We start from the raw sequence: 8,949 nt of genomic DNA on the forward strand, positions 1-8,949 counted from the left end.
AGACGTCCGTTTATCCATCGTGGGGGTTACCGAATAGCTGAGTGGTTTCATCAACACTTACTATTCGAGGTTAATCATGGATTCAAGTTCTTCAAGCCCCAGGTCCCGAGACGTAACGCATTGATGAGATTGATCCAAAGACCAGGTGGAAGAAACTTGTGCTTAAAGTTAAACCACCGAAGACGATGAAGAAAGTACCGGTGAAGACGATGCCCCAACAAATGTATCTCTCTTTCAACCGATGGTACTATGACAATCGTACAGGCGAGGCCGTCATTGTTCTTGGTCGAGGACTGCAGACTGAACTGATCAAGATAATCGACCCGATGTGGTTGGTTAATTTATCTGAAACAGACAATGACGTGCTATACAAGAAGCAGATTTTGATTGAACGTCGTGAAGATTACGACCTGGCTATGCAATTCCAACGCGTTGTGCGTGTCTGTCATGAAAACGGAATTCATAGTTGCAGAGACTGGCGGTCCAAGCGCTTCAAATAACTTAAATACAAAGAGCTCAAGACGAGGGGGTGTCTGTTAGTGCACGGTTTTGCGTCTCGAGTCTTTGTAATTATCGTTAACGTTTTGTTTATTATTTAATGTAATAATTAGTTAACTTATTATCTAGTTCGTTAAGTCTAGTTCGCTAGGGGATGTTAGCGAACTAAGACATTAAATGTATTCCCTCCTGATTCGTTAGGGGATGTTAACGAATCAGGGGGTGTTTCGTTAACTTAATGTATGTAACGAAGGAGAGTCTGGTTCGCTAGGGGATGTTAGCGAACCAGATCCTCTTCTATATATAGTGAACCCCTATTCACTGTTTAAAGAGGATTGAGAGTTAATTATCGAACGTCTGTCCAATTGTTTTCTCGATCTTCACGCTAATATTATACGAATTACACTAACACATATATTGATAATACATATACATATACAACACTTAATCTATAGTAATTATGAGCTAGATCTATAAACGTATTACTCGGTTATTCACAGATCTGAGATCTGTTATAGTTACTTTTATTGATTGTTTAATTGAGTTCCAACAAGTTAGGGTTGTTTAGAATGAAAAATATGCTTAAAACCTAATTTTCCCGTCTTTTGTGTCCATCGCGTATCGCGATGGCTATATGACCATCCCATCGCATACCGCGACATAAGAAAACCTCATTTTCAGATTCATCTCGTCGAGAAACCCAAAATTCATATATTATGGCTCCCGTAACTCATTTTCTAGCTCAGGATATGCTCGTTTTACTTCAAGGTCGCATTTTGTCAACCCATCTTGTTCAGTTTTAGCATCGGCTTATGATCACTCATCTATACTCTTCCCTCCTTGAAACACTTCCCAATACATCAAATAATGCTTCAATCTTCCCGAGATATCATTCCATGCTCGTACAGGTCTCCAACTTAGAATCTTTAACGATCAATTACCTGAAATACAAAAGCACGTATGAAGTACCAAAGTTCTAACAATATATTCAATAAAACTACATAATTAATACGCTAATATATATATACAAAATACCCGAACATCATTGACACACCAAGCAACCCACATGTCATCATAGCAACCAATGGGTTGATCATCATCCACAAGCCCGAAGTACATAGCCGCCCAATGAGGTTTCGTTTATAGGCTAGGCACATCCACACGTGGGAACATGGTCTTTTTGGAAATGTTATAACTGCATCTACATACCTGACAATAAATGAAAAAAAATCTTGAAAGTAAAAACACATGACATAATATTGGAAACGCATAATTATATTACTACATTGTGTTTCTTTGTGTGGAATATGTGTCCAATTATTTCTAGATCTAGCACAAACTTGTTTACACACCTAATAGGATCTATAACATACCAATTGGTGTAGTAAGCACGATCCAAATAAGAGAAACAGGAATATAAAACATGTAAGATCCCCTTGATTCAATCAACAAGCATACTTAAAATTGATAAAAGTTAAAAATACAATCGATTAAGCCATTGCTAATTTATTACAACCAAAGCACAAACAATTTCACACACTAACCCTGTCATATCCAAAAGCTAACCCCTCAAAGCTAAAAAAATAATAATGAGTATTTATAGGCCAAGGGGAAGTCGTTATACACTTGTGTGACACTAGGAAGTGTCACCATGAGTATGGGTGACACTCCTAGTGTAGCTAGTAGCGTCTATCAATAGAAACTTCATCTTTAGTAGCCTATCAGTTCTTATAGTACGTATGATAATGGATGATACGTTCCGGTACTTGTGGCATAAATACAAAATATCATAATCTTACTATTAAAATACATTTTATACTTTTTGTTTTAAACTTCATTCACAGTTTCATGCCACAATCGACAATTTTCAAAACTAAGCATTTGAGGCTAAAAGCTACTAAAATCCAATTTCTTCTAAGTTCGGATCTTAAGCATTTAAAGAAGCAAATTCCTATGACAAACTTGTTTTGGATAGAAGCGTCACAAGTGTGGATACTTCACGAGTAAGTATATCAAGAGAGAACGTGACCTAAAACCTTTATTGCCATTTGTTTTATACTAGACGTTACATTTCGTTGTCAAAAAGTAGTGGACCTCAAAGTGATCCATGATTATAGTTATAACTGTCTAAGTCATGACAACTACCAAAAAGGTAATAGGTGATCCCTGGTTATAACACGTTCCACAAATTTCCATCATATACATGAAATATAATGACTTGATGAGAAAACCTGACAATCATACATCATATAAACATGACACCGTAAGCTAAACGGATCCGAATTTGATACCATATATCTTCAAAATCCCTTGATCATAAAAACATCTCTATCCTATCATCTATCGTACTCTTATCTATTCATAGTAGTTATATAACAGTAACTACAAAACTCACTAGTATCAAATTCAAGTAACGTGCCCTTTATCCTCAACTAGCCTACACTCGAAACCAGGCATCAACCCTCACACCACCACCAACACCATCATGTACCTCCACCCACTCTCTCTCACACACACTTCACCTTCACTGTGTGTTCATGTTCATGGCCCCACCACTCCAAACTGTAACCTCTGACACGTCACTCTCTCTCTCTCTCTCTCTCACACACAACCACCGTTAAACACACACTACCTTGTACCAACTGCCGTTTAGCATTAACAATAAAATAATAAAATAATATTATCCAACATTTGTTTTATGGGAATCACAAAACAACACAAACCCCCAAAACTCATAATAAAATAATATCTTATGGCAGCAGCTACAACTGTCTCAAAAGACCACCATCAAATTCACCTCCACAAAAAACCCACCCCCACTCTTATTAACTTCCACCGCCGCCACCACCGCTCCACCGCCGCCGTTGTCTCGCCGGAAAACAGTTCCTGGTGCTGCCCGTCCACCGTTTCGACAAACAAACACCAACCCAGTTCAGATTCTCCGTCCTTACGTCCGTCTACGGAATCTTTTCCCGATTCGCCGGAATATTCCGAGAATTCAAGAATCTTGAAATCTTCTCCGGCGAGCCTTGAAAAGCCAACCATGGCGACTGCTTTCAACCAACAAGGCACATACCCGTCTTCTTTTACTAATTTCAACTCTGCCCTTACCGCCGGACTGTTGAATCTGATGTCACCTCCGCCGCCTCCGGCTGCCGGAGTTGATAAAGCCCGATCTAGTCCAACCCTGTTTGAAATGATGGCTAATGAGCCTGATTGCAAAACCCCCAATTCAAACCCTAGAAAACCTAATAATAATAATAATGGGAACCCACATCCGGTTGTAATCGATGGACATGCTTTGATGCAACAAAGGTTGTTGGATCTTTTGTCTTGTCGGAGCCCCGGGAGTCGGTTTAATGAGGCGAATTCGAGTGATGTGAGGCTCACGTTGAGTTCTAAAGATGGGATGAGTGTTTCCATGAATGCTCATAGGCAGATCTTGGTGAGTCATAGTCGGTTTTTCGCAGTTAAGTTGTCGGGGTGGAAAGGGGGTCAACAAGGTCAACCCCCCTACATTGTTGAGATTTCGGATTGTGATGATATTGAGGTTTATATTGAGTCGATTAGGTTGATGTATTGTAAAGATTTGAGGAGGAAGCTCATGAAGGAAGATGTTCCTAAGGTTCTTGGGATCTTGAAGGTAATCTAATTATGGTTATTTCTCAATTTTTGAATCTATGTGATGCGATGTGATGATTAGCTTAACTATAATGTAAGTGTGATCCACATGATATATCATATAGGTGTACGTCATTCGTATTTTACATGATTGATAATAAGAATTCATGCCTATTAGAATCATTGTATGTTAGTTTACAAATTCCATTATTAGTACTTTTGTATGATTGTTTGCTTTGATTCTCTTAGCTACATTTTATGTTATACGGATTGCTATACCCTATGCTTTTGAATGGTTTTTTGTTCTGCTCTAAGTGGAATTATATTGGGCATGTTTGTTTGTTTGTTTATGTGTATTAGACCATAGTTAAATGTAATTCTCTAAACATTACCCTATGCATCAAATGTGGTTATAGTCATGGTAAAATGTGGTTATCACAAGAATGTGGTTATAATCATAGTTATATGTTGTCAGCCTCAAGAATACAAAAAAATTTCAGGGCATGGGACATGTAAAACAACAGGCCCGAAAATACAAACATTATAACTCATATATAATTGTAATAATTGTAATAAGAATAAACCAAATAAAAGAGTTTCTGCAAAATGATCTAATTAAAAGAAACGTGAAGCTCTTTTAGCATTTTTGGAAGTAAATCCCTCAAAATAACTATTTATAATCCATGCCATGGTCTCACATTTCGATCTAGTTAAAATACTTAAACGAAATGTTAATGGGTATTGGACTATTGGGTTTTAATAATTCAATGGGCCTTATTTCATCAAACTCCAAGTGTGATTTACTTAATAAATGGGACTAAAAAAATTGATTCTTAAATAGTATATATATATATATATAGGGTTAGTATCTTTTGAGAACTCAAAAAAAATTAAGAACTTCTAGGAACTCATAAGAACCAAACATTTTTTTAATTTTTTTCATATATTAACATTGTTTGAGACTAGTTTTACCATATTTTATATATAAATTTTTGATTACATATATAAATCACAAGTTTACATATGTGTAAAATTTATGCAATAACAAATTTACATATATGCAAAAAAAAGTTTTGATGTGTAAAAACTAATTTTCATAACTGTAATCGTAATTATAGATATAAATAATGATAAAACTACACTCAAATCACACTAACATACAAAAGTTTTTATAAAAAATTTTAGTTTTCAAGAGTTCCTTCAAGTTCTTAAATAATTTAAGAGTTTTGTAATGATACTCATCCTATATATATATATATATATTTAAATATATATAAAGAGTTAAAAAAACCTTGGGCCCAATGGGATATCCGGCCTTCGGCGGTCGCCCTCTTTGACCTCTATGGGGTGGCCTTGAATGCGGTTATAGTCATAGATAAATGTGGCTATCTTAACATTACCCTATGCGCGTGATTGGTTTTGACACAGGGGCGGATGATAGTTCTTTGTTCATGATTTGAATTTAAATTTCGTTTATATATTCATTGTCTTTTTAATTTCTTGTTTATCTCTTATTTTACTTATCTTTTCTGTTTAGGTTTATCGCTAAGTTTAAACTATTTAAGGACTTAAAAATTATCATGAATGCAGTTTTTTATTGAATTTGAATTTATAAGAACTTTGTTCTTGAACTTTATGGTTCCTTTTATACATGTGATTATCAAGTGCTTATTATCCAATTGATTGCTTCCGTATCCGGCCATCCACATCAGGATTCAGGTTGTTCACATTTCACTTGTGAGGAATCTTTACATTCCATGAGAAATTTGCTGTTTTTTTTACTTCACGCATAATTTTAGCATAATGTTTTGATTTTAAATGATATAGTTATCTTGTCATCCAGGGAGTGCATAAAACAATTGCATATTGTTCATATTATTACTATAATTATGGTTAAAGATAAGTCCTTTGTGATCATTTAGGATGTCTGATAAGTTTTCTAATTGTAACTTTAACATAGGTGTCCGCAGCAATCGGATTCGATGCTGGTGTTTTATCTTGTTTGGAGTATCTAGAAGCCGCTCCATGGGCCGAAGACGAAGAAGAAAAGGTGTCATCTTTATTATCCGAGCTTCAACTCGAAGGGGCGGGACCCACTGAAGTTTTAAAGAGAGTTTCAGTTGATATTACATCCGGGGGTTGATGAAAGTAATAATGAGGTTCTTCTTAAACTTTTGCATACGGTTCTTGAAGGAAAAGATGAAAAGGCGAGACGGGAAATGAAAGTTTTGGTGGCAAAAATGCTTCATGAGAATTCATCACATAGCGATTTAAAAAAGGAATCTTTATATTCCGCGTGTGACAAATGCTTAATGTTGTTAAAAGATCATTTCATGAAAGCTTCAAAAGGGGATTTACAAGATGCTTCTCAAATTATGAAACAAGCGGACAATTTACATTTTCTTCTTGATATATTGATCGATCGACAGATATCCGAGGAATTCTTGAAATCATGGGCATCTTTAACCGAGTTATCTGAAGTTCATAATAAAGTACCACCACTTCATAGATATGAAATTAGTAGAGTTACTGCAAGATTCTTTGTGGGAATTGGAAAAGGTCAACTTTTGGCTTCTAAAGATTTGAGATTTTTACTATTAAAGACATGGTTGGTGCCATTTTATGATGATTTTGCTTGGATGAAACGCGCATCTAAAGGGCTAGATCGTCATTTGATCGAAGATGGGCTTGGAAATACCATTTTGACTTTACCTTTGACTTGCCAACAAGAAATCTTGATGATATGGTTTGACCGGTTTTTGAACTCTAGCGATGATTGCCCGAATATACAATGGGCGTTTGAGGTTTGGTGGAAACGAGCTTTTTGGAAAAAGGGTCAACCGCAGCCCGAAAGGATCCGAGGGAATGAAAGTTTCAGACTTTCTTGAAATTTAGATCGTTAGCAGCCCGTGTTGCGTTGCGTTGTGTTGTTTCTTTAACTAGTGAGTTTGTGCTTACTTTGAGGTTAGCTTTTTATGGGTCAAACAGTTGATGTAAAGATTTGATTCTTGGTGGTGATTCTTGAAAAAAAAAATCTGAGCTTTATTCATCTTAAACTAGGGTTACAGTTGAAAAATTATTTTTTCTGTTGAATTTTGTTACCAATTTGGTATGAAAGGGTTGTTGCATGTTATTTTCAAGAAAGTGAAATCTTGGTGTTTTGTAATGGAAGAATATGGTGATTGCTTGTTGCAGGTGATGAGTTATTTTCAAGGGTCTTAATTTGTGGCATTTTGTTATTATTGAGTATTGACCCCACCCCCATCCTCATCCCACTAGCTTTATTAATTTTTAATTATTAATGTATTGAATTATTCCCAATCAATATTTGTTAAAGAAACTTTAATGGTTGTGATGTTGATGCCATCAACTTGTTGGTGATGAGTTCCCATTTTGATATGTCACTTAAATGTATGCATGTGGGTCTATATGTAGCATATATACAATGCACACTTTACCATCTTATATTTGGTAAGGTTGTATACTTGTATCTACTTTGTTTGTGTTTCTTGTGGGATATGTTAGGTGGCATCTTCTTTAGTGGTTTTTCTACTATGTTTTCACATTGTTATACTTTAGGCCTGTAAACGAACCGAACGTTCAGTGAACTGTTCGTGAACCGTTCGGCGGAAAGTTCGTTTATGTTCGTTTATTTAATAAACAAACGAGCATAAACACAAAATTTGTGTTCGTTTAACTAAATGAACGGACATGAACAAATGTTCAGTTCGTTCATTTATGTTCATGAATGTTCGTTTATGTTCGTTTATGTATTAATAGAAAATAATTAAATATTATCTATATATGTCATCTGCTTAAAGGTTTTATAGTTGTTAATTTGTGTTCATTTATGTGTTTTCAGATTTAAGTTTGTTTATGTTTGTTTGTGTTCATTCACATTGGTTCGTATATGTTTATTTATGTTCGTTTATCTTTGTTTAGTTATGTTTGTTTAGATTTTAAACAAACGAACATAAACGAACGCAAATGTCCATTTTTAAATAAACACATATGACATAAATATTTGTTCGATTAATTGTAAAGTTAAATGAATGAACACGAATATGCCATTGTTCGTGTTCATTCGATTCATTTATGGGCTTTCAATATTCACATTGATGAATACATCGGTCTTATTCTCTAGCCTCTACCGATTTTATTTTTGTTCGTTTGTGTTCGTGAACCGTTCGTGAACACATTAATTTTCTTAATGAACGAACACGAACATAAAATCTCGTTCGGTAAGTGTTCGTGAACCGTTCGTGAACACAGTATTTTCTTAACGAACGAACACGAACAAGGCCTTGTTCGTGTTCGATCGGTTCGTTTACAGCCCTACCAGCCATCACGCGCAAACACCGCCGCCGGCCCTCTCATCACGCGTGATGAGAGGGTCAGCGTGATGGCAATCACGCGGTGATTTTCGAGAAATTGTACCGTTGGGTGGGAGGGATTACCGTTGGGAGGGGGTTTTAAATAAAAAAAAAATATTTTATCTATATAAATAACTCAAACATATCTTCAAAACCAACTCAAATCCAACTCAAATCCAACTCAAATCTTCTACTACACACAACATTTTAACATCACACCAATGGAGGGTTCTAAGAAACGTGGCTCGAGTTCAAAGAAAACCCAAACCGGACCAAAGGTTCGACAAAATCTAGGCGAACCGATGAGATTTCGGTTACAAGACGAACCCGACACAACCCAACCATTCCAACAACAACCTACCCAACAACAACCTTATTATCCACAACCTTTTCAACCGTCCCAAAACCAACAACAACCTTCCCAACAACAACGTTATTATCAGCCGTCCCAAAACCA

At 35.9% G+C, this 8,949-nt stretch overlaps 1 pseudogene across 1 annotated transcript; it reads left to right on the forward strand.

Annotated features, from left to right (window-relative positions):
* Positions 1–2,955: 2,955 nt before the first annotated feature.
* LOC143560880 (BTB/POZ domain-containing protein At1g63850-like) lies at positions 2,956–7,556 on the forward strand (annotated as a pseudogene). Its single transcript, XR_013140200.1, has 2 exons — positions 2,956–4,141; positions 6,080–7,556. The product of XR_013140200.1 is annotated as a BTB/POZ domain-containing protein At1g63850-like (transcript).
* Positions 7,557–8,949: the final 1,393 nt, after the last annotated feature.

The sequence above is a fragment of the Bidens hawaiensis genome, unplaced genomic scaffold, assembly GCF_021521415.1.
Source record: "Bidens hawaiensis isolate Kalapana, Puna unplaced genomic scaffold, B.hawaiensis_p1.1 tig00020504_1, whole genome shotgun sequence".
In the NCBI taxonomy this organism is placed as follows: Eukaryota; Viridiplantae; Streptophyta; class Magnoliopsida; order Asterales; family Asteraceae; genus Bidens; species Bidens hawaiensis.